Source organism: Azolla caroliniana, unplaced genomic scaffold, assembly GCF_043228905.1.
Source record: "Azolla caroliniana isolate FFs.n. ecotype wild unplaced genomic scaffold, voAzoCaro1.0.p SCAF_8, whole genome shotgun sequence".
Lineage (NCBI taxonomy): Eukaryota > Viridiplantae > Streptophyta > Polypodiopsida > Salviniales > Salviniaceae > Azolla > Azolla caroliniana.
The window spans coordinates 10,221,164-10,247,233 of record NW_028230443.1 but is presented as its reverse complement, the minus strand read 5'-3'; positions in this window follow the sequence as shown (position 1 = coordinate 10,247,233).

Sequence of the window (26,070 nt, the reverse complement as noted above, 5' to 3'; positions counted from 1 at the left end):
GCTGATCCAGCTAGATGTCAAAACAGCATTCCTCCATGGTGATCTTGAGGAGGAAATTTATATGGAGCAGCCAAAAGGCTTCGTGGCAACTGGCCAAGAACATCTAGTCTGCCGACTCAAGAAGAGTCTATACGGCCTCAAACAGGCACCGCGACAATGGTACAAGAAGTTCGACGACTTCATCCAATCGATCGGCTTCTCCAAAAGCGATGAGGACCATTGTCTCTTCACCAACACCGCTCAAGATGGATCACCCATCTTCCTCATCATTTACGTGGACGACATGCTAATTTCTGGACGCCACGCGGGCGAACTTGCCGATCTCGTTCGGCAACTGCGGTTGAAGTTTGCCATGAAGGACCTCGGTCCGGCACGACACATCCTTGGCATGAAAATTAGTCGGCATCGCGATAAACGACATCTCTTTTTGTCTCAGACCGACTATATCGGACGTGTCTTGGAACGCTTCAACATGCAATCAGCCAAATCTGCTTCAACCCCGCTCCCCATGAATCTTCGGCTCTCTCAGCGAGACTGCCCGACATCCGGTCCGGAGGGGGAAGATATGAAGTCGGTACCGTATGCACCGGCAGTCGGCTCCCTTATGTACCTAATGGTCGCGACACGGCCTGATATCTCTCATGCCGTAGGAGTCGTTAGCAGATTTATGCACAACCCTGGCCGATCGCATTGGAACGCAGCCAAGCATGTGTTCAGATATCTGGCTGGCACAAAAGACCATGGCATTCTTTTCGGTCCGAACTGAACCTCAGGCGTAGTCGGCTACACCGACTCGGACTTCGCCGGCTGTATAGACAGTCGGAAATCAACAACCGGATACTGCTTCAAATTCGGCAATGGAGCAATCTCGTGGAAGTCGAAACTTCAGGAGTGCACAGCGACCTCAACGACCGAAGCAGAATATGTAGCTGCGTCCGACGCAGCAAAAGAAGCTTTGTGGCTCGGTCGGCTGGCGCACACGTTTCGACAAGTCGACCATGACTCGGCTCCAGTTGTCTACAGCGACAGTCAAGGTGCTGTTGCCTTGTCGAAAAATCCGGTTCACCACAACGCCTCCAAACATATCGACGTTCGATATCACTTCGTTCGGGACTGCGTCATTTCAGGGAAAATCGGTCTAGAGAAAATATCCACAATCGACAATGTCGCAAATGGAATGACCAAGTGTCTCTCGGCAGACCGTTTTCGGTCTCTTCGGCATCAGATGGGCGTAACGACAAATCAGTCCGGTTAGAGCCGGACACAGAGCAGGATGGTTCCCGACAACCGACATCAGTTCCTTAATGATCGGCTTCAACTGTTCCGACCCGACCAGTTCGGTCTTCTGCCTTCGGACCCTGCCGACTCGAACAAAGCTGATATGTCCGAGAACCTAAGTCTATACCTATAATCTTAGATAACCCATGTATACGCCCATTACGGGGGAGTGTCGAATACATGTGTATAATGGACGTATTCACACTATCCCATTTTGGCCATTTATGTAATTAGCATAAAGGGTAGTTGCCCTAAGTCGGTCACTATATATAGTGACCTTGTAACCTCTTTGTGAGGTTGGTTGTTGTATTATTACTTTATGAAATAAGAAGTTCTTTTGTGCCTTTTTTCTCCCTCTCTCTCTCTCTCTCTCTCTGTGCAACGACATACAATCTGTCATACGCAGGTACTCAGAACAGAACTGAATGCTTCTCGATCTTCCGCAAAGACGACATTCTCTCCAACACATCGGTCGTCAATGTTCTTAGGAATCTACCGATGAGTAACCACTCTCCTTCGTACTCGTTCTCGTTGAAGGCGTGGAGGGTTTGCGTGTCCTGGTCTTCTGCCGACAATTGAGCCATCTTGAAGAAGTCGAGGGCGACATCTCATCTTCCGAAACCATGTTACTTCCATTTGAAAATCTTGCCCTCGACAGCATGTCAGCCATGGCGTTCTTCTTCCCTGCGATGTGACGGATCTCTGGGTTTAAAGACTTGATGTAGGCGATCCACCTTAGCATAGCAAGATCTGGGATCGCACATCCCGAGACCATTCTGAGAATTGGGAGACAATCTGTCTCTATTATCACTTCTGACCCGATCAGGTAATCTTTCTCCGTCTTCACTACCGACACAATACCCCAAAGTTCCCGCTTGACTTGGGCATATCTTTGTTGCCGTTCGCTGAGAACCTTTGCTCCGAACCGGACGGCATATCGCGCATTATCTTCACCTTCTTGATTGATAACCCACCCGATTCCGGTTGGGCTCGTATCTACGGTCACGTAAATTGGTTTCCCTTCGGCATAGTCGGCCTTCCTTAGTGCCGGAGCTTCAAGAAGCAGTTTCTTTAATCTTCGCATCGCCTCTGTGTGCTCGTCTCGCCATTCGAACTTTATTCTTTTCTTTAGTAGTCCATATAACGGTTCGGCGACATGAGCGTAGTGAGGAATCCATATATGATAAAACGCGCACGCTCCAAGGAACCTTCGAACCTCCGTTTGGTTTTCGCATTCTTCTTTCATGTCTTGGATTGCGTTCAATTTGGATGGCGAGGGCTTCCGGCCGTATGCTCCACACAAGTGACCTACCACCAAGATCTCCGGTTGCCCGAATGCAGATTTTTCTCCCGAAAATGTCAAATTCGCATCTTCGAGCCTTTGAAGCACCTTCTCGCAATCTTTCATATGATCCGCAACGAACTTTCTACAACCTTCCTTATCTTTCGATTCATCTTTCTCCTCATCCGAACATCCTTTTATCGGAATATCATCCAAGAATGGCATCGTGATGTCCAGAATGCAATCCTTCAAGACTTTATTCATGGCATTCACCATATGAGCCACCGAGTTCGTTGCGCCTTGGGGTAAGGTACACATCCGCACAAGCCCGATCGGAGTCCTCATGGTTGTAATGTCCCGACTGTCGATCGCCAATTGGAATTGGTCATATCCGGAGTAGAGATCGCCAATGGAGTAGATGGACCGGCCCGCAAATGCTTCGGCAAATTCGTCCACGCTTGGACCGATTCCGGCATTTCGAATTGTCACCTTGTTGACGGGTTGAAGATCTTGGATGAATCGCAATGATCCATTCTTCTTCGGCACCGTGAACCACCTATTGGAACAAGGAGCATTCGACGGTTCTAGAATTCCCATACTCACCTTTTCTTTTAAGAGCTCGATCAGCTTCGGAAGGTGTGCTCTCGGAACCGGTATCGGTTTCAAATTCCAAGGCACATGGGGCACCGTGAAGATCACCATTGGCTCTATAACCTTTGGGTCGGCGCATCCGATTTCTCGTGGGAAGAATGCGAAAGCCTTCCCATGTCTCTCAAGCATATCGCGAAACATTCGCTCCTCTTCAGGGAGAAGGAAATCCTCCTTTCCAACTCGTAGCTTCCCCTTCGTCTCTTTGGTGAAGTCATGACCTATCTTCTTCGGATCTCTTAAGCTTGGATCGTTAGCGACTTCCTTCATCTTTTGCCAGCTATCTTCCGGTAGCGGAACCGCAACTGGCTTGATCTTCTTATCCACCGTTTTATATTTCGTGTTGATGTCAGCTTCATTCATCGAGATGCCACGACGGTATTCATCGATGATAGCGTACATGTTGACGGGGTTAACCGAAATCACACGTTGGTTGTGAAGATAGCTCAAGTCCACGACGTCCTCGATTTCGCCGATGGTGTCGTTAAATGAGGCTTCTTCCATAATATGAGTCACAAACTCTCCTTCTTCTATTATGTTCTCTTCTTTCAGCATCTTCTCGAATTCTTGTATCCGGCGCTTGTGCTTCTTGTCGGGTAGTACTAGTTTACATGCGCCACTAGGTGTGACACATGTTGCTTCTCCTTGAAATCCACGCGCTCTTCTTTCTTGTGGGGTCTTGTGATTGCTCAGACTATTTGTGCCCCATGCTTCAATAGTCCGCTCTAAAAATCCGAGGATTCGCCTCCGAGACTATCTCGATTCCTTTCATGATTGGCTCGCACTGTTAGGAATTGGACCGATCTTTGGTTGTCAAGACTCTTTATTCGTGCGAAGGCTGCTCCATTATCGAACACTTTGGTCTCCATCCGAGATGATGTGATGTAAGGTTGCCCTAGGATGACAGGATGCGACGCCGATTCTTGTATGAAGAAGTGTTGATCCATCTCCACATCCCCGATCGTGACTTTGACATTGGGACAAGCTCCGTACAAGTCCTCCGTAGACTTTGTTGCCGCGCGAATCTTCCATCCGTGGTTTGTATTGATTGGCCATCTTCCCTTTTTGTAGAAGTCGGTTGACATGAGGTTGATCTCCGAGCCGTGGTCGATCAAGGCTACGACGGTCTCTTTCTTCTCCCCGATCTTCACCGGCGTCTCCGTTGTCGCTCGTGCCCAATGAGGTCGAGTGTAGTGGCTGTCCACCATATCTTCATCGATTTCGTCTCTTGCCATCGTTATGGCATTCGTTTTTGCTTTCTGCGGCTTCTCTTCTTCCTCGTCCGATTGTTGTCTCTTTCTCTTAACAAGGTCCACGATCGTGTCATGGAACTCCTTCTTCGTAATGCCAAGCAATTCCCTCAAGGACAAAGTTACGTGGCTATCAAGAACACGTTCTTCGAGAATCTTCTTTAGGTCCGTCGTCTGCTCTATGTCCGACCTTAGCTTATAGGTAGGTATGGTCCTTGTCCTCCGAGTGGGGTCTTCGACACCAACCTTCACGGGCCGAACCGTTTCTTCAACTCGTATGCTTGGCTCCCCTTTTCGGCTTGATTCTCGTTCCTCCGTTTGTAAAGGTCGACTCGTCTCCGCATCGTCCTTCTTTTTCGCGTTCCTTGTTTCATGTCTTTTTGATGGCCCTTGCTCTTCTATTCTCTTTCTCTTTTCTTCGACGAACACCTCGTGGTTGTCGCACATCACCTCTACGAGTATGGTGTTGTCGTCCACCGGATCCGACCACCCGGTTATGCTTTGCACGTTTCGGTCCGCAAGCTCTACCTCGTTCGATGTGACTTTTCCCTTCTTCTCATATTCGAGAACGGAAGTCCAAAACTTTTCTCCCGCTCTAGTAGCTTCAGTCTTATCTTTCCCGACTCTTATTCCGGCCGACGCAGCATAGTGCATCGCATCCACATGACTCGCATCGGCATCCTCCATAGATCTCTTCATTCCTCCTCTTCCGAAATTCACCCGTAGGGGTCTTCTCGTCTCGCTTGAGCAGATCATGTTGTCCTCTATGTATACGATATTTTGTCGAATCGCCTCTCGAAGGCTCGCACAATCCCTTCTTATGTGGTCCATGCTATCGCACCACACGCATCTAAAGGGTTCTTTTCCTTTAGGGCCCCGACGATTCATGTTGGCTAGCGTGGCCTTCTCGAACTTCTTCGCTAGCTCTTCAATGATGTCGTCATCAATCTTCTTTTCTTCCACGTTACTTTGTCTTGGGGGCTCAGCTACTTTCGGCGGTCTTGCTTTCTCCGTGGTAGTCGATCCCGTCAAGTCGGTGTCATCAACCCATTGGCGACGCTTGTCGAGCCTATTGCATGCCCGCTTCACCGCGATCCAGTCCGCTACGAGCCCATTTGCTTGGGTATCATCTTCGAGAAGAGTCCCCAACTCCCGTCTATCCTTTATGTCCACGGCCTTCAAGAAGTACAAAGTCTGGTCCTCTTCAAGCAACACTTGGTCCGTATTGGGGAGACGACTAAACATTTGGTCGAATTCGTCATACACCCTCGAGACGCTCATCTTCTTATTCTTCTTCTCTATCCACTTCATCAGGGCATGTCGAGTCATCCTCGTTGAGTCTTCAGTCACGAACTCCGCTAGTATCATTTTCGCGAACTCAGACCATGTTGTCTTTCCTTCTTGAAGCTCGATGACGCGTCTTTGGATGTTGTTGGCGACAACTCTCTTGAAGCTTGCGATTTGACGTGCCTCGGACACGTCCCTTTGATTCATCTCCCTCTTATATGCATCAAGGAACTTCGTAACGTTCCTTCCATCGAATTGGCCCTCGAGCTCTACGACACGATCAACAGCCTTCTCCACGCTCGCGTCGTTGTCCCGAGATCTCATCATTTGCTCGACGATTAGCATCATCCTTTCGAGCTCTCCCGCTTGGTTGCTTGAGGACGCCATCTCCAAGTATTAATCTCGACTTGATCCTTCCTACCGCCTCATTCACGTCGGGTTCACCACTTAATTATGTCGTGAAGATCCGTCACTACGCGCGGATCGTGAGGCGGAACCGCCGGGGTTCTGGACCAGAAGGATTTAGAGTCGATACAAGCTTTGGCGAGAAAGTACTTAAGATAGATTGGGAAAGAGAGAAGATGAGATTACACAATTGATTTGAAAACGAATTTCTTCCTCTTAATTTTCATAAAAAAAAAACCGTGTTTTTCTCCTCCCCCTTCCCTCTTTTATAGATGCTCTCATGCATATGATGCATGTGAGGGTACAAGACATGCATAAATTTCATGTTTGCCATTTGGCGCTTAAGTATTACATGTGGTGCATGCTAACCATGTCACTCATTTTAGCACTCATGGATGAGAATTTACATGTAAAAGTACAATGATAGAAATATAATTTCAACTAAATACTATGGCTTAATGTTAAGCCATTTGACTCCTAACTTGGAGGTGCAAGGTTCGAATCCATACTTGCCCTCCTTGTATATGTATATATTTTTATATATTTATTTTATCTAGTCGCCGGTTCGCCGGATACCGTCGCCGGATACCGACGCCGACGCCGAATACTGACGCCAGATGCCGCCGCCGGATACCGGTGCCGCCGTCGGATATCGGTGCCGACGCCGAATGCTGCCGCCGACGCCGGATACCGGTGCCGCATGCCGCCGCCGGATTGCCGTCGGATCACCGGCTCCATCGCCGGTCCGGTTTTGGTTGGCCAAAACCCTTTTCGAGTAGCTAGCCACCTCCACTCTAAGTTCAAGTTACCTTGAGCTCTCTATGCTCCACATATAGACACAAAGATAATATCTTTTGCTCCACCTTATATATGATGAGAGCCGTATTTGTCGTGCCTATGTGGGATATCTCACAATTTTCTCTTTTCTTTTCACAAACTTTATACCCTCATATCTTGACATTTAGTTGTCCATTTCTCGTGTAATAAAGTGCATTCGAAACCTCCATCATTTGTACTTAGATATTGAAAATGTTATCTTTACAATTATTATATTACGTGATTCATACTCGATTTTGTACGTTTTATGGGATTTTCACACTATTGCCGAAAATCTTCACGACACCGGCAAAGAGACATGTCGGTTACGGATTACAAACACCAAGATAAAGGAGATTTGAGACGCACTCGGGTCCATGAACGTGACGGTGGACGAAGACGAGATGGTACAAATCTGCCTTAGTGGTCTAGCGCAAAAGTACGGGCCAATCCGGACATGGATCTACACCTGGGAGAAACCACCGTCTTTCTTTGACCTGCAATCGATGCTGATGGTTGAAGAAAACCACGCGAGTGGGTCAATGACCACTCAATCGAACGGTCGGATGTTGTACATGGACACAGATCAGCCCCATGGACGTGGTGGACAAGGTGGGTCGGCACGCAATGGAAGTGGCCAACAAGAGCAGGACCGGAGGCACAGATGAGGTGCCAACAACAGTTCCGGACCCTCAACAAGCAAGGGGAGTCAAAGCAACGCCGGAAGCCGGCAAGGAAAGGCTGACACAGAATGCTCGTACTATGGCAAAAAGGGCCAAAGGGAAAGCGAGTGCTGAAAGAAGCCCGCCGATTTGGACAAATCCGGATCTAGCAAAACCGATCGGGAGAACCGGTTGGAAGGATCTGGAACCGGGAAAACCGGTTGGAAGGATCTGGGACAGCCTTTGTGATGAAGGACAAGGCTAACTTGATGAAGAAGACTACTTTTGGATCGGAGGAAGTATGGTACGTTGATTCTGGAGCGTCCAACCACATGATGAGCCATGAAGAGTGGTTCTCTTTTTTGGAGAAACCGGAACAACCGGGGATTGTCGAAACCGGAGACAACACCCCTCACCCAATTGTGCATGTCAGAGAAGTCCATTTAAGCCATGTCGAACGAAAGGGGAAGCTGATGAACGTATTACCCGTTCCGACTATCACAAAGAACCTGGTGTCGGTTGGACAGATCGTCGACCAGGGGATGTAAATGCAGTTTACGCACCTCAGGTGCTTCATCGAGGAAGAGGGTCGGATAATTGCACAAGGGCATAGACACGGGAGGATGTGCATCCTCAACACTAATGATGTCGGCACCGCTATGTTTGCAGAAGGGCAGAAGGTCAAATCGGACATCGACTTGTGGCACAAGTGGATTGACCACGTCAATTATCGAAGGCTTCAAGACCTACAATCAAAACAAGTCGTTTTTGGTTTGCCGAAAATTAGCGGCCGGAAGGCCGAAATTTGTGAAGCTTGCCAATACGGGAAGCAACATCGACTTCCATTCCCCACCGATTGAAACCGGATTCATAACAAGCTCGATTTAATCTATTCGGATGTATGGGGACCGGCACAAAACGTTAGTCTTGGCAGGAGTCGGTATTTCGTCTCCGTCATCGACAACTACAGCCGGCACACGTGGATCTACCTCATCGAGAGGAAGAGCGAAGTCTTCGAGTGTTTTAGGAACCTTGAAAGCTTGGTTGAACGGGAAACGGAGAGGAAGATCAAGTGCCTACGGTCGGATGGCGGGAGAAAATACTTTTCCGGCCAATTCAACAGTTATCTTCACCAGAATGGAATTCAGAGAGAATTCAGTTGCAGATACACACTGGGGCAAAACGGTGTGGCCGAAAGGAAGAACCGGTTGATTGTCAACACGACAAGGGCAATGCTGGAGGAGAAGAGCATGCCCCATTTCTACTGGGCTGAGGCAGTCCGGACGACCGTCTACATCCAAAACCGGATCGGTGACAAGGTGTCAACACATGAACTATATTTCGGGCGCAAGCCGAATTTCAGACACCTTCGAATATTCAGTAGCATAGCATATGTGCATGTACCGAATAAGAAGCGGAGGAAGCTGGATCCGAAGTCGGAGAAGTGCATCCTAGTCGGTTACTCACATGAGCAAAAGGGGTATAAGTGTTATAACCCCCGGACTAAGCAGGTTCGAGTAAGTCGAAATGTCAAGTTTAATGAGACGGCATCATGGTACACCTTACCGACTCCAACTCCCGACAAAGACCTGATTCCGGAAGTTGAGGCTAGTGAGCCCGAGGAGGTCTAGGTAGAAGATGAAGACTTCGGCACTCTAGAAGAGAGTCTGATCTCATTCTGGCTAAGTGGACTGAATGAACGGCTGAGTCGGGATGACCAGTTGGATGAGGAACCGACGTGTAGTGGAGACTCTAGCATGCTCTCCCCGCGCAAGGAATTGAGGAGACGGTTCACGCGCAAAGAGAAGGGGAAGAAGAAGATGCCGGAATACGAAACCGGCAACGTTGAGTCGGATTGGAGCGAATCCGACTCCGGAAAGGATGAAGGCAGATCTTTGGAAACGAAGTTCGACCTAGCCAAGAAGGGCCCCAAACCGGGTAATACCAAGTTACGCCAGTCTTCCCGCCTGAAGAACCCCGTTATGCGGTACAGGTACAATGAGTACATGGCACATCATTGTGCATTCATGACTAAGGTGGTGGAAGTGCGTGAGCCGGAGAGCTACGCAATAGCGGCAAAGGACGTACATTGGCGTGCCGCTATGGAGGAAGAAATGCGGGCACTTGATGCCAACAACACATGGGACCTCGTTGACCCTCCCCAACACTGTAAACCAATTGGTTGCAAATGGGTGTATAAGGTAAAGTACAATGTTGACGGTTCGGTTAACCGGTACAAGGCCCAGTTAGTGGTGAAGGGATATGCACAAACCCAGGGATTCGATTACGACGAGACCTTCACTCCGGTAGCGAAGATGACGAAGGTTCGAGTGGTACTGTCAGTTGTTGTGGCAAGGGGTTGGCATCTTCACCAGATGGATGTGAAGAATGTGTTTCTTCAAGGTGACCTTGAAGAACGGGTCTATATGATCCAACCTCCCAGTTTTCAGTCGGAGATGAACAAGTCGGCGGTGTGCCAACTCAAGAAGTCGCTTTACGATTTGGAACAAGCCCCCCGAGCTTGAAATGCGAAGATCACGCACCGGTTGCGTAAGATAGGGTTTGTGACCTCTAAATCCGACTCGTCGTTGTTCATCCAGCAAGGTCCGGACGGTCCAGTTTGCATCCTACTTTATGTCCATGATTTACTCATCACCGAACCCGAACTCATTGAAATTGGCCGAGTAAAGTCCCAACTGTCGGACACATTTGAAATGAAGGACCTGGGGAACCTTCATTATTTTCTTGGGATCGAGGTGATCCGAACCCCCGACGACATATTGCTCTCACAACGACACTATGTGTTGAATATGTTGTACAAGTTCAGTATGACGGAGTGCCGACTTGTCTCCACACCCCTGGACTGGAACCAGAAGCTCTGTCCCAACTCCAGACCGGCCTGCGATGAGAAATGGTTCTGACAAATCGTCGGAAGCCTGATATACTTGACAATCACTCGACCCGACCTCAGTTACCTGGTCAGAGTATTAGGTAGTTCATGCAGAAGCCGACCATTGAGCACCTTCAGTGCGCACACCGGATACTCCGGTATGTGAGCTGCATGAAGGACCGAGAATTGTTATATCATCATGGTATAACCGAAGAGCTAGTCGAATATACAGATTCCAATTGGGCCGGTGATGCATCAGATCGTCGATCTACCTCCGGTTACATGTTTTCTTTAGGTAGCGCGGTTGTTGCGTGGAGTAGCAAAAAGCAACCAACAGTGGCTCTGTCGAGCACTGAGGATGAATATTGGGGCGTTACCAATGCCACTTGTGAAGCCATCTAGCTTCGGCGACTGCTACAAGACCTGCGGATTGAGGTACCGACCTCGATCCTGATCTACTGTGACAACATGAGCAACATTCAGCTCACCAAGAACTCTGTATTCCATGCTCGGACAAAGCACATAGAAGTGCATTATCACTTCGTGCATGAGCGGGTTTTGAGCGGTGAAGTTGAACTTCGGTATATTCAGACAGATCGGCAAGTTGCCGATATCTTCACCAAACTGCTCGGATCGGAAAAGTTGTAGCACTTCATCGAAATGCTTGGTGTTCAACATCTCGACATGCCACACTTGAGGGGGAGAAAAGGAAAGGGAACGAATGGCACTGGAAAAGGAGTCGGAGAGGAAGAAAGAACCAACAAAGGGGGAGACAAGAGGGAAAAGGAAGCCGAGCCGACCGAGGGAGTTAGCACATCTGAAAAGGTCGGAACAAGCGGCAGTGGCGGCAAAGTCAAGAAGGACAAAACCGATCGGAAGAAAACGGCCAAGACCCGGATGTGGTCTAGTGTGGTGAAGGGCCTGAAACTGGAAGACGAGTTTGAGAACACTGACTCGGACAAGAGCTAGAACAAATCAAAGGAAACCGATTCAGTTCACGATTCGGAGAAGCCGGATCAACTAAAGGCCAAACAAACACGGATGCAGCGGAAGTCAACGCCAACATGAAGGAACCAATGGGTCGACAAGCGCCGGAGTCGCAACAGCGAGGGAGTTGAAATGGGCATGTTCAGTAGACAAGCCCGACCAAGGAGGTCAAGGTGCGCAAAACCAGAAGGGTCACGGGAAACAAGACCGGACCATATGAGGAATGCGAGCGAGGTGGAGCAACGCCAGGAGCCGAGTAGAAGAGTCGGTTGCCGCGAACACTAACACCATGATTCGACCTCAATTTGAGCTTGAGGGGGAGTGTTGAGCAAGCAAGCTCAACCAGATCCGGAAGGATGAGCCGGATCGGTATCCGATAACAACTAGCTAGATTGGGGAGCCGGATTCGAGCGGAAACTGGAAGCCTAGTAGTAGCCTAGACTGTAACTAGGTAATCATTGTCTAGTAGTTAGTGTGAGTCGCACGTGTGAGCATTGAAGTACTTGTGAGTACTTCTGTCAATCCTTTGTGGACTTGTATAAATAGTGTTGTTTAGCACGTTGTTTGTACAGAGTTTTAGAGTTAATTTTTGAATATAGTTTTATGTTCTGCTTGTTGCAGACAAAGTCGTCTGTGCGGAAGATCAAGTAGCATTTGATTGTGTTCTGAATACCTGCGTATGACAGTTTGTAGGTCGTTGCACAGAGAGAGAGAGAGAGAGAGACAGAGAGGCACGAAAAACTCTTTATTCCATAAAGCAATAATACAACACCCAACCTTACAAAAAGGTTACAAGGTCACTATATATAGTGACCGACTTAGGGCAATTACCCTTTATGCTAATTACATAAATGGCCAAAACGGGATAGTGTGAATACATCCATTATACACATGTATTCGACACTCCCCCGTAATGGGCGTATACATGGGTTATCTAAGATTACAGGTATAGACTTAGGTTCTCGGACATATCAGCTTTGTTCGAGTCGGCAGGGTCCGAAGGCAGAAGACCGAACTGGTCGGGTCGGAACAGTTGAAGCCGATCATTAAGGAACTGATGTCGGTTGTCGAGAACCATCCTGCTCTGTGTCCGGCTCTAACCGGACTGGTTTGTCGTTACGCCCATCTGATGCCGAAGAGACCGAAAACGGTCTGCCGAAAGACACTTGGTCATTCCATCTGCGACATTGTCGGTTGTGGATATTTTCTCTAGACCGATTTTCCCTGAAATGACGCAGTCCCGAACGAAGTGATATCGAACGTCGATATGTTTGGAGGCGTTGTGGTGAACCGGATTTTTCGACAAGGCAACAGCACCTTGACTGTCGCTGTAGACAACTGGAGCCGAGTCATGGTCGACTTGTCGAAACGTGTGCGCCAGCCGACCGAGCCACAAAGCTTCTTTTGCTGCGTCGGACGCAGCTACATATTCTGCTTCGGTCGTTGAGGTCGCTGTGCACTCCTGAAGTTTCGACTTCCACGAGATTGCTCCATTGCCGAATTTGAAGCAGTATCCGGTTGTTGATTTCCGACTGTCTATACAGCCGGCGAAGTCCGAGTCGGTGTAACCGACTACGCCTGAGGTTCGGTTCGGACCGAAAAGAATGCCGTGGTCTTTTGTGCCAGCCAGATATCTGAACACATGCTTGACTGCGTTCCAATGCGATCGGCCAGGATTGTGCATAAATCTGCTAACGACTCCTACGGCGTGAGAAATATCAGGTCGTGTCGCGACCATCAGGTACATAAGGGAGCCGACTGCCGGTGCATACGGTACCGACTTCATATCTTCCCCCTCCGGACCGGATGTCGGGCAGTCTCGCTGAGAGAGCCGAAGATTCATGGGGAGCGGGGTTGAAGCAGATTTGGCTGATTGCATGTTGAAGCGTTCTAAGACACGTCGGGTATAGTCGGTCTGAGACAAAAAAAGATGTCGTTTATTGCGATGCCGACTAATCTTCATGCCAAGGATGTGTCGTGCCGGACCGAGGTCCTTCATGGCAAACTTCAACCGCAGTTGCCGAATGAGATCGGCAAGGTCGCCCGCGTGGCGTCCAGAAATTAGCATGTCGTCCACGTAAATGATGAGGAAGATGGGTGATCCATCTTGAGCTGTGTTGGTGAAAAGACAATGGTCCTCATCGCTTTTTGAGAAGCCGATCGATTGGATGAAGTCGTCGAACTTCTTGTACCATTGTCGCGGTGCCTGTTTGAGGCCATATAGACTCTTCCTGAGTCGGCAGACTAGATGTTCTTGGCCAGTTGCCACGAAGCCTTTTGGCTGCTCCATATAAATTTCCTCTTCAAGATCACCATGGAGGAATGCTGTTTTGACATCTAGCTGAATCAGCTCCAAGTTGTCGGCTGCCACTACGCCGAGTAGAAAACGGAGGGTTGTCATTTTCACCACTGGTGAGAAAATCTCGTCGAAGTCGACGCCATATTCTTGTCGGAAGCCCTTCGCAACTAATCTGGCCTTGTACTTTGGGGTGGTCGAATCAGACGTCTCTTTTAGTCGATAAACCCACTTGCAAGGAAGAGCACGTCGGTTCCTAGGTAGTTCAACCAGATCCCAAGTCTTGTTTGCCCGAATGGAGTGCATTTCCGACTCCATCGCCAGATGCCAGGTGGCTGAATCGGCAGATGTCGATGCTTCTTCGTAAGACGTCGGTTCGCCGGCGTCGGTGAAGAAAACTCCAAGAGAATACCTCTCCGGAGGTTGCGACAGTCTCTCGGATCGTCGAGGTAAGATTGGACTGGTCGCATCGGGTATCAAGGTCGGATGGTCCGAAAGCGGATTGTTCTGTTGTGCCGAGTCGGGGTTGTCCGAGTCGGTAGTGTAAGGTTCAGCTACCCGTGAAGCTATCCGTGTGTTGAGAGCGGGGCCTTCTTGAAGGGTCGGCACATCGGAAAATGTTACCCTTCGGACTTCGATCGGTTTTTCGACTGATGGATTCATAGCCGACTCGTTGAACACAACGTCCGAACTTCGAACGATTTGTCTGCGTTCGGGGTCCCAGAGTCGGTATCCCATTTCGCCATCGGATCCATATCCAAGGAAAATGCATTTCCTGGACCGAGGTGCAAGTTTTCGGCGATCATCTTTCGGAATAAGGGCGTACGCCTCGCATCCGAAGATCCTCAGCTTGTCGTAATTTGGCTTACTGCCGATCCATAGTTCCTGAGGAATTTGAAGTCCTAGAGGTCTACTTGGCGACATATTGATTATGTGTACTGCCGTGAGTAGAGCCTCTGCCCAGAAGCCATCCGACAGTCCGGAGTGTTGGAGCATGGAAACTGTCCGTTCTTGGATTGTCCGATTCATGCGTTCGGCAATCCCGTTTTGCTCCGGACTGTGTGGTGCCGTAAATTCACGTCGAATGCCGCGTTGTCGGCAGAATTTGACGAATTCTTCGGATTTAAACTCTCCCCCATTGTCTGTCCGAAAGCATTTCAGCTTTCGGTCGGTTTGATTATCTACCATAGCGAGCCAATCGGTGAAGATCGAGAAGACCCGATCTTTGGTGCGAATTGGATAAGCCCACACCTTTCGAGTCGAATCGTCAATAAAAGTGACGAAGTAAGAGGCACCGCCAAGAGACTGATGCGGCATTGGGCCACAGACGTCCGAGTGGACCAAATCAAGAGGTCTCGTTTCTCTTGGTGCTGATGTCGGGTGTGATGCGGCTGCTTATTTGCCATACTGGCAATGCTCGCAGAATTGATGGTCCGAGAAGGAGAGTTTGGGGATGTATCCGGCTCTAGATAGGTGCGTGATGCCGGCCTTGCTGAGGTGTCCTAATCTTCGGTGCCATAGTGATGACACAGGAATATCCACCAAAAACAGGTTACCCTCTCTGAGCGTAACATGTAACGGATACAGGGAGTGTATCTTGGGTCCTCTAGCAAGCAGGAGGTTCCCCCTGTGGAGTGTCCACCCTCCCGAAGAAAAACCGGCACGAATGCCGTCTTCATCTAGTTGTCCGACTGAGATCAATGGCCTTGAGAGCTCGGGTACATGTCGGACATTGTGGAGTACAAGTGTAGAGCCACCTGCAAGGTTGAGCTCTACTGTGCCGATTCCGATGATGTCACAGTGTTGTGAGTTGCCGACTCGAACTGAGTCGGAGTGACGGATCGTATATTGCCGAAATTGGGATCGATGAGGAGTCACGTGAAATGACACGCCCGAATCTAAGAGCCATGTGCTCGATTCTTCAGTCGTGAGTAGAACTTCTGATCCGACTGGATTTTCGATTGATAGTATATTCGGGTCGTCCGGTAGTACATCCGCTGAGAAGCTGACGTAATTGATCTCCTCATGCCGGCCACTCTTCTTGTTGTTCTTGTTCTTGAGTGCGCGGCAGTCGGCTTTGATGTGTCCGGGTTTCTTGCAATAGTTGCAGATTCGGTTATCCCGTGACTGGCTCCGTCTTCGCTGATTGTTCGGCGGCCGTGAGGAATCTCTTCCTCGTATGTTCGATCGGTCTGTCGAACCTTGTACTACGTAAGCGTCGTCTGTTGAGTCTTTGGCGAAAGACTTTCTCCGAGCTGCTTCGGTCAGGATTGCGCTCGTGACTTCGGAGTATTTAACAGCCGTGGTTGACGCATTGCACACGGTTGTGACGAAAGTTTCCCATGATGAGGGAAGGCTGCTCATGAGTATCATTGCTCTGAGTTCATCCTCGATTGCCGTCCCCTGTGACGAGATTTGGGAGCTTATGCTTTCGTACTCATTGAGGTGTGCTTGAACCGAATCGGATTCTTTCATCCGCAAGTTGTAGAGGCGCCGGATCAGAAACATCTTCGTTGCGGCGACCTTCTTTTCGTAAGTGTCCGACAGTGTTTTCCACAGTTCGAATGCTGTCGTACACGATTGCACCGTAAAGTATACCGATTCCGATAGGTGCATCCGAATCGTGGCGCGGACAATTCTGTCCAGCTTCTGCCACTCAATGGGTTTGTATCCTTCTGGAGGTTCTTCATTTTCGATGGGATCGATTTGCCCCTTGACTATGAGATAGTCCTGCATTTGTTCCTTCCAGAAGTTGAAGTTCGATCCATCGAACTTTCGTAGACTCATTTCTGACGAGCCGGATGTTGATGCCATCAAGTTCGGTTTTGGTTGACGAAGCTCGGTTCGGAGTTGACTACGAACCTTGTTGGAGTGCAGCCAGTTGGCTCACCCGATATCGTTCTAGTCGGATTTGAACCCGAGTCGGTTCGGCTTCGGAACTTGCTCGAATTGACTCCGGTAACTTGAGGGACAGAACCGACTGGTCTTCCCGAATGTTGCCGAGTCGGAGTGAGCCCGGTTCGCTTCGGATATATATGCCGAATACCGATTATTGAAACCGATTATCTGGACCGATTCTGCTTCGGGTGGCTGCAGCGACGAGAGAGACAGATGCAACTGATCCTCCCGAATGTCGATCAGCCGGATGAAGCGCGAATTGGGGTTGTTGTCTTGAGACCGATCTGCACCGAGTGGTTACAACGAGCAGCGAGCAGCGTTTAATGACCTTTTCGGATGCCGTTTAACCGAGTGGAGCACGATCGTGTCAAAGTTGCACAAGGGGATTTCACCTCGAGCGGTTACGATCACAAGGAACGGAGTACAACCTGCTGGCTTACTCCAAGAAAAGATGATCTAACGCGATGAGATGCAGGCCTCGTTTTTCTTCTTCTTCTCTCTTCTTCGAATGACGCAGGAAACCGAATGCTGAGACGATGGCCGACAGCGGATTGAAGGACCGACTACTGTGCTCGCTCTGATACCAGATGTTGCAGACAAAGTCGTCTGTGCGGAAGATCAAGTAGCATTTGATTGTGTTCTGAATACCTGCGTATGACAGTTTGTAGGTCGTTGCACAGAGAGAGAGAGAGAGAGAGACAGAGAGGCACGAAAAACTCTTTATTCCATAAAGCAATAATACAACACCCAACCTTACAAAAAGGTTACAAGGTCACTATATATAGTGACCGACTTAGGGCAATTACCCTTTATGCTAATTACATAAATGGCCAAAACGGGATAGTGTGAATACGTCCATTATACACATGTATTCGACACTGCTCTCTCTCTCTTTGTCTCCTTTATGTTTTTAAGCTTTTCCATTAAACCTTCATCTCATTTTCTGTTGCTATCTGGTTGAGCCGGTTCTGTCTAACGCTTCCGCACATTAACATTTCCACGGTTTTGGTTCCGACTCCGTCACCATCCATCCAGTTCCGGTTCCTCGTCGTTTGGTTCCGGTTCCGTTGCCGTCCGGTTTCGGTTTGGGTTTTGTCGCTGGTTTTGTCGTCGTCCGGTCACCCAAAATCATTACGAGCAGTTAAGCCAAAATTTAGTCCAAGAACATTCTATGCTCCACTCATAGACAAAAAGTAATAAGTTTTGGCTCTGTTTATATATTGTGGGATCCTGATTTGTCCTATCTATGTGGGATATCTCACAATTTTGTTTTTCTCTTCTTCTTCTCAAACTTCACACTCACATAACTTGACACTAAGTTGTCCATTTCACATGTAGTAAAATGCATTCGGAGGGTCTAGAAGACATCCATCTTTTCGTACCAAGATATAAAATAGTATCTTTACTATCATTGTTTCATGTCTTGCGTGAATAACCACACTCGATTTTGGTCATTCCTCGCAATTTTCACACCGTTGCAGAAAATCTTCATGACATCCACCCCCACCAAACCGCACGTCCTTTGTTACATGCCAAGAAGAGAGAATGTGAATTTCGGCAATGGTGATCAACATGACTCCTCCACGTCGAGCATGTCCATTGCTTTGCACTCATTGTTGCCACCCAATCCACCCAATCCACCATATCATTTGCTCAATCTTTGTTTTACCATGACCGGTTGTCATGGTCCCTTGTTCTTCTTTCGCGCATATCATTGTTGCCACCCAATCCACCATATCATTCGCTCAATCTTTGCTTTACCATGACCGGTTGTCATGGTCCCTTGTTCTTCTTTTGAGCATATCCGTTAAGGCTTTATGCATGTTCCAACTTTGTCCCGATTGTCTCCTTGCTCAAGGCACTTTGACCCGTCACACATTTTAGTTTTATGTTGTTCTCCCCAAGCCTTTATTTGAATAATGGTATTGACTACCCCATGTAGTACCTTCAAGTGCATGCCCACTTTGAGATCCTTACGCGACCGTGCTCTATGTTTCTCACTTTGTCCACTTTCATGGTACAATCTCATGTTATTGTTGACAATCTTCACAGTAGTGTCTTTGATAGATGTTTTTATTACATCCTTCGGGTCCTCATGGCTCGCTTGGCCATCGTCATCCCTTGTCATATTTTGCTCAAACTCTTTGTTGCACACATCAGCTTTAACCCTTGGTTCTTCCCCGTCATTATCCTTCTCTTGGGTCTTACATTGGTTAATGCCCAAGTCTCTAGAACGAGTGTGGAGGGACCCATACATTTCCATCGTCCACCTTTCTCGTGCAGCACGTAGCCATTTCCATCTTAAAGTTGTTCGAATAAGTATTGACCTTTGGTTCCTCACTGCCAGCTTCCGTCTCTTGGGTCTTACATCGGTTAATGCCCAAGTCTCTAGAACTAGTGCAGGGAAAGGCTCTTCATGGCCATTCACCATCTTCGCCTTGATGTCATTTTCCATAGCTATCTCTTCAAAGTCATGGGCCTCGTACCCATTGATCCTTTTTATTGAGCAATCCTTTATTATGCTTCTCTCTTCGTCGCATGTATTAGTTTCAACCTTTGGTTCTCGCCATCACCTCTCGTCTCTTGGGTCTTACATCGGTTCACGGACGTAATTGCCCAAGTCTCTAGAACAAATGTGAAGAAAATTTGGCCGTCTTCATTGTTTGTATTATCTTGGTCCTTCTCTTCCTTTTCGCCACCATCCGTCTCTTGGGTCTCACGTCGGTTCTCAGACGCGATTGCCCAAGTCTCTAGATGAAGTGTTAGGAAAGTCTCCACATAAGCATCCGCCATCGACTCGTCCATAGCCATCTCCGACTCGATGTTGTTTTTCGTGGCTATCTCTTCAATCTCACGGGCCTCGCACCCATTGACCCTCTTGATCGAACAAGCTTCGATTATGCTTCTGTCTTTAGCTTTGACCTTTGGTTCTTCTCCGTCACCTTCCATTTCTTGGGTCTCACATTGGTTAGCAGACGCAACTTCCTGACTGGAACTCAACGCTCCTTATGCGCAACGCTCGGCCACAACCGAGCTTAGAATGATACACAGAAAAACGGGAAATAAAACACGACACAAAGAAGAGGAAGATACACAGGAGGTTTACATAGAAAACACCAAACTAGGGGAAAAACCACGGCAGCCAACAGGCTGCAAACTGTCACTATGTAAGAATGTACAATAGTGAGTTCACTGCGGCAACGACCTCGTGCTCACAGATCTTCGCCACAAGCGGGGGTTACAACAGAGGCAACGACCTCTTTCTCTCTCTCTCTCTCTCTGTACAGTTACGCACAGACTCTATTCTTGCACCAACAAGAATGATAACAACGACACTAAAAGTTTGCCCTAAGTCATATTTATACTAATATGACTTTTCAGCTATTTACAAATATAGCCTCGATGGGCTCTCAGAAACATATTTACGAATATGTCTCTTCCTCCGGTTCTCACCGGGTCTGCGTCATCCGGCTCTCCGTAGCCGAGTGCTCCTCATCCGGTTCTCACCGGGCCTGCACCATCCGGCTCTCCGTAGCCAGGTGCTCCTCATCTGGTTCTCACCGGGCCTGCACCATCTGACTCTCCGTAGCCGGGTACTCCTCATCCGGTTCTCACCGGGCCTGCACCATCCGGCTCTCCGTAGCCGGGTACTCCTCATCCGGTTCTCACCGGGTCTGCACCATCCGGCTCTTCGTAGCCGAGTACTCCTCATCCGGTTCATACCGGGTCTGCACCATCTGGCTCTCCGTAGCCGGGTACTCCTCATCCGGTTTCGCTTCCCATCTGGAGGGACCTGTCTCCCAACAAACTCCCCCTTCACTCCGGCATGGGGTGTCTTACCAGCCCGATCTTCTTCCGACATGCGTTCAGCTTGTCGGGTGTCAGCACTTTGGTCAGCATATCTTACCCGTTCTCGGCCGTATTTTGACTTGGTCAGCATCCGTATTTTGACTTTGGTCAACATTCGTATTTTGACTTGGTCACGTCCGACGATCAACATGTCATCCACGTACAGAAGGAGTATCAAGAAGTCGCCTCCTTCGAACTTCTTCACAAACACGCAGTGATTGGTCTGCGTTTAGCAAAATCATCCGAATGAAGTTGTTGCCGAATAGTGTCAAGAAGGGTAGAATCAAGTGGCGTGGCATAAATTGTTGTTACCTGTAGCTTTGATGGCCCGAGGAGAGTTTGCTTTTGATTGTCAAAGGCCGGATCTCTAGGTCGAAGTGCTAGATATGAACGCCGAGACAGAGCATCTACTTTCCCTTGTTGTTTTCCGGGGCGAAAAATGATCTTGAAATAGAAACGCGTTAGAAATTGGGCCCACCGAGCTTGTCGTCTATTTAATACTTGACTTGTTTGAAAATATGTGAGATTTTTGTGATCACTATAAATGATAATCTGATGAGGTGATCCTTCTAGAAAATGACGCCATTGCTCAAATGAGTCGACCACAGCTAGTAACTCCTTGTCATGCACCTCATAGTTTATCTCCGAAACAATAAATTTTCTCGAGTGAAACGCGACTGGATGTGTCTGCCTGTCCTCACCTGGTTACGATAGGATACTCCCCAATGCAAAGTCTGATGCATCCGCCTAAATAGTAAATGGCTTTTCAGGATCAATATGTGCTAGGATGGGTGTTGATGTGAATGCCTCTTTAAGCTGCGTAAAAGCCTTGTCCACTTCGATACTCCAAAAAAATGCTTGATTTTTCTTGGTGAGTTGAGTAAGGGGCAACACAATGCTTGAATAATTATGTATGAATTTGCAATAGAAGTTCGCAAATCCGAGGAAACACTGGACATCCCGAACTGAGCATGGGGGTTTGTTTCCATTCCAATATTGTTTGGACTTTTGCCGGGTCCATGAAAACACCCTGGGATGAAATAGTGTATCCCAAAAATTCGACTTGTTTGCAATCAAAACTGCATTTCTCAAGTTTGGCATAAAGACCATACTTCCTTAGGCGTTCAAGTACTTGCCGCACATGTATATCATGCTCCCCCTATGTTTTAGAGTAAATCAATAGATCATCTAGGTAGATGATTAGAAAAATATCCAAGAAATCCTGGAAGATGTCATTTGCCATATGTTGGAATACTGCAGGTGCATTTGTGAGCCCGAAAGGCATGACTGTATACTCGAAATGACCATACCGAGTACTAAATGTTGTTTTCCACTCATCTCCCGGCCGAATTCGAACAAGATTATATGCACCCCTTAGATCAATTTTGGTAAAATGCTTTGCCCCACCAATGCGTTCTAAGAGATTGGAGATTAAAGGTAAAGCATACCTATTCCTTATGGTGACTTTATTTAAGCCTCGATAGTCCATGACCAAACGAAGGGAGCCCTCCTTTTTCTTCACAAAAAAGATAGGAGCACCAGCTAGAGACTTTGAATGTCGAATAAACCCATGTGCAAGATTTTCGTCGATGTATTGTCGAAGAACCTCAAGCTCAGTGGGTGATAAATTGTAAATCGGACCCCACGGTGGCTCTTTTCCTAGTTGGAGATCAATAGGATAGTCGTACGACCGCTGCTTTGGAAGAACACTAGCTTTGACTTTGTCGAAAACATCAGCATAGTCTTGATATTTTTTGGGAATTTGGATGTCTGAATTCCCTTGACTGACACTAGAAGGTGTCACTGATACTACAAATAAGAGAAGTTCCTCCTTGCCTCCCACTTGGCACAATTGTTGCAATGTGATGGCTGAAATTTGATAAGAAGGATATGGTGCATCGGTAGAACTATATACTTTAGGAGGATAATCCTGAGTTCGATCCTTGACAATGATATTTTCTGCTAAAGGGCACCTAATTTCTCGCTTCCTCCAATCGATTCTAGGGTTATGTAGCTCGAACCATGGCAAACCGAGGACAATTGGATGCTCAGGACTACGGATTATGTTAAAGGAAACTACACATCCTAAATCACCCAAGAGTATGTGTATTGGCTCAGAATCTTCAAATATCTTCCCGGAAGCTATGGGGCGTCCATCAATCACTACTACGAAAACTGGACAAGGAAGTGTATGCAAGGATATTTGGTGTTTTTGGGCAAAATCTCTATCCATGAAACAAGAATTGGCTCCAGTATCTAAGAGGGCTTGGACTTGAAGTTGACAACTGGGTGTCCTAACTTGTACTAGGGCTGGGAAGACTCTACTAACATGCTTGGAAGAAATGGAACCCACACTAGGTTGTACATATCTAGGGTTGTCCAACCAAATGGCTCCTATTTTGGCGGGACTTATTCGTTTGACTCCTCTTCTAATTGGCTTAGGACTTCAAATTTATTGGACAAGGGTGTATTATTCATAATATTAGATTCACTAACTACTTCTAAAATGTTGGACTCATTTCTATTGTCATAGTGAATTTGATTTACCTGATGTCTCGGCCTACGGGAGCAATGAATGGCTATATATCCTGGACCTCCGCAATATAAGCATAGATGGTTTGCTCAACGACAGTCCTCTTCGTCTGACAACGGTCCTCGTCGTTGAGTCATATCGATCTCCATGGGTGCAGGACTATCCATTGGGACTGGACTACGTGTTTGCCTTGGAGTTGGAGCAGGGCTATACATTTGCCTTGGGGATGATTGCGCCGTTACTGATGCATAAGTTGGTGTGAATCTTGATCTTGTTATTTGTTGTTGCTCACATCGATGCTAAAAAAGGAGATTATCACACCGTATTGCTCGACTAATAGCTTCTATAACTGACCTTGGATCCTCGGGGAAGGTAAGAAGTAAGTCTTTGACATCACTACGAAGGCCTGAACGGAATTGCTCCATTAGAGCTTGTTCATCCCAAGGAATATCTCTTGCGATGAGACGGAAATTGGCAGCATATGTTGAAGCTGGTTGATCACCTTGACGAAGTGTACGAATCTTGTTGATAGCTGTTCTCGCCCCATCAATATCTCCGAAACAAGCCTTAAATTCCTTGATAAATTCCTCAAAATTATTCAGTAGAGGAGAATTGGTCTCTAGCAATGGAGCAAACCACGACAACGCTATGCCAGTCAATAAGGTGCCCACTAGCCCGACTCATGATGCATCTGTTGGATAACGCACGGGATGCATTTGAATCACCAACCGTACTTGATTCAAGAAACCTCGGAAATGCGCCCTCGACCCATCAAATTTCGCTGGGAAGCTAATTTTGGGCTCCTTGATAAGTCCCTGACCTTCAACCCTTTGTTGTTGTAACACTATGATTGTCAACTCTAACTGTTGCACTAGTCGCGTGAACTCCTCTTGTTGTTGTTGCTTCTCTATAGTAACCTTTTGTAGATCCCCAAGTAGACGTTGATTCTCTACTTCAAGAGATGCGAACTTGGATTTAAGGTTCTCCATTTCTACAACAAGAGTGAGATATTCTTCTGAGTTAATGGCAGCCATGGTTTCATGATGGTTACAAAGGAGGATAAGAGAGAGAGAGAGAGAGAGAGAGAGAGAGAGAATTCGAATCAAACTGTCAAAACCAAGGATAAAAGATAGAGTGATGGAAGAAGGATATTAGAGAACACGAGAAGAAAGGAACCAAATACTAAGAGAAGAACGGATGTATAAGATAGAGAAAGAAAGAGAATGGATACAAGATATGTAATGAGAGCTAAAGATTGGTGTTGATTCGAATTGATTTGAGAATACATGTATGCCCTTATTTATAGGTTCCTATAGAATAGCTTAGAGATTTAGAATGTTCTAGAATGCTCTAGGACATTCTAGAACATTCTAGAATAATGTAGAGGTTTTACAATAATCAATGTAATACAAGAAGTAGCTTTTATTGTTTCATATAACAATAAGTTATCTTAATGGTTGAGGTTTTCAAGTATGGATTACAAGGTTCGAGGTTCAAGTCCGGGTGACGCCATAATGGTCATGTGTTCATGACATAGCCCGGAGGTTATAGCACTAATAACCCTTTTGCTCAAGTCATGCGAGTAACCGACTAGGATGCAGTTCTCTGACTTCGGATCTAGCTTCTTTGGCTTATCATCCAGTACATGCACATATGCTATGCTACCGAATATCTGAAGGTGCTTCAAATTTGGCTTCCACCCGAAATACAGCTCATGTGCTAACACCTTGTCTCCGATCCGGTTTTGGATGTCGACGGCCGTCCGGACCGCCTCAGCCGAGTAGAATTGGGGCATGCTCTTCTGCTCCAGCATTGCCCTTGCCGCATCGACAATCGACCAGTTCTTCCTTTCGGCCACACCATTTTGCTCCGATGTGTATATGTAGCTGAATTCTCTCTGAAGTCCGTTCTGCTGCAGATAACTGTTGAATTGTCTAGAAAAGTATTCTTTTCCGCCATCCGACCGCAGGCACTTGATCTTCTTCTCCATTTCCCTTTCGACTAATCTTTGAAGGTTCCAGAAACAGTCGAAGACTTCGTTTTTCTTCTTGATGAGGTAGATCCATGTGTGTCAAATGTAGTCGTCGATGAAGGAGATGAAATACCGACTCCCGCCAAGACTAACATTTTGTGTTGGTCCCCATACATCCGCATGGATTAAGTCGAGCTTGTTACGGCTCTGGTTTCGTTCATTGGGGAATGGAAGCTGGTGGAACTTCCCGAGCTGGCAAGCTTCACAAACATGGGCCTTTCAGCCACTGAATTTTGGCAAACCGAACACAACCTATTTCTATTGCAGGTCCTGAAGCCTCCGGTAATTGACGTGGCCGATCCGCTTCTGCCAGAGATCTATGTCTGATTCAATCTTATGTCTTTTGGCAAACATGGAGGTGCCGACGACATTAATGTTGAGGATGAGCATCCTCCCTTCTCTACGCCCTTGCACAATTATCCGGTCTTCTTCCTCGATGAAGGACCTGAGGTGCGTAAACCACACCTGCATTCCCTCGTCGATGATTTTTTTGACCGATACCAGGTTCTTTGTGATTGTCGGAACATGTAGCACGTTTATCAAATTTCCCTTTTGTCCGACATGGCTTAAAGGGACTTCTCCAACATGCACAATCGGGTGAGGAGTGTCGTCTCCGGTTTCGACAACTCCTAGTTGCTCCAAATTTTCCAAAAACGAGAACCACTCTTAATGGCTCGTCATGTTGTTTGATGCTCCGGAGTCAACGTACCACACTTCATCCGATTTGGAAGTGGTCCTCTTCATTGAGTTCGCCTTGTGTTTCATCACAAAGGCTGGCCCTTTTTTGGTCTTCCCGGTTCCGGATCCTTCCGATCCTTCTGCATAGTGTGAGCTTTGCCAGTTCCCTTGTTCGGCTTTGCCAGATCCGGATTTATCCGAATCGGCATGCTTCTTCCACCACTCGTTTTCCCGGTGACCTTTTGTGAAAGTAAATGTGCGGAAGCATCTAACAAACTA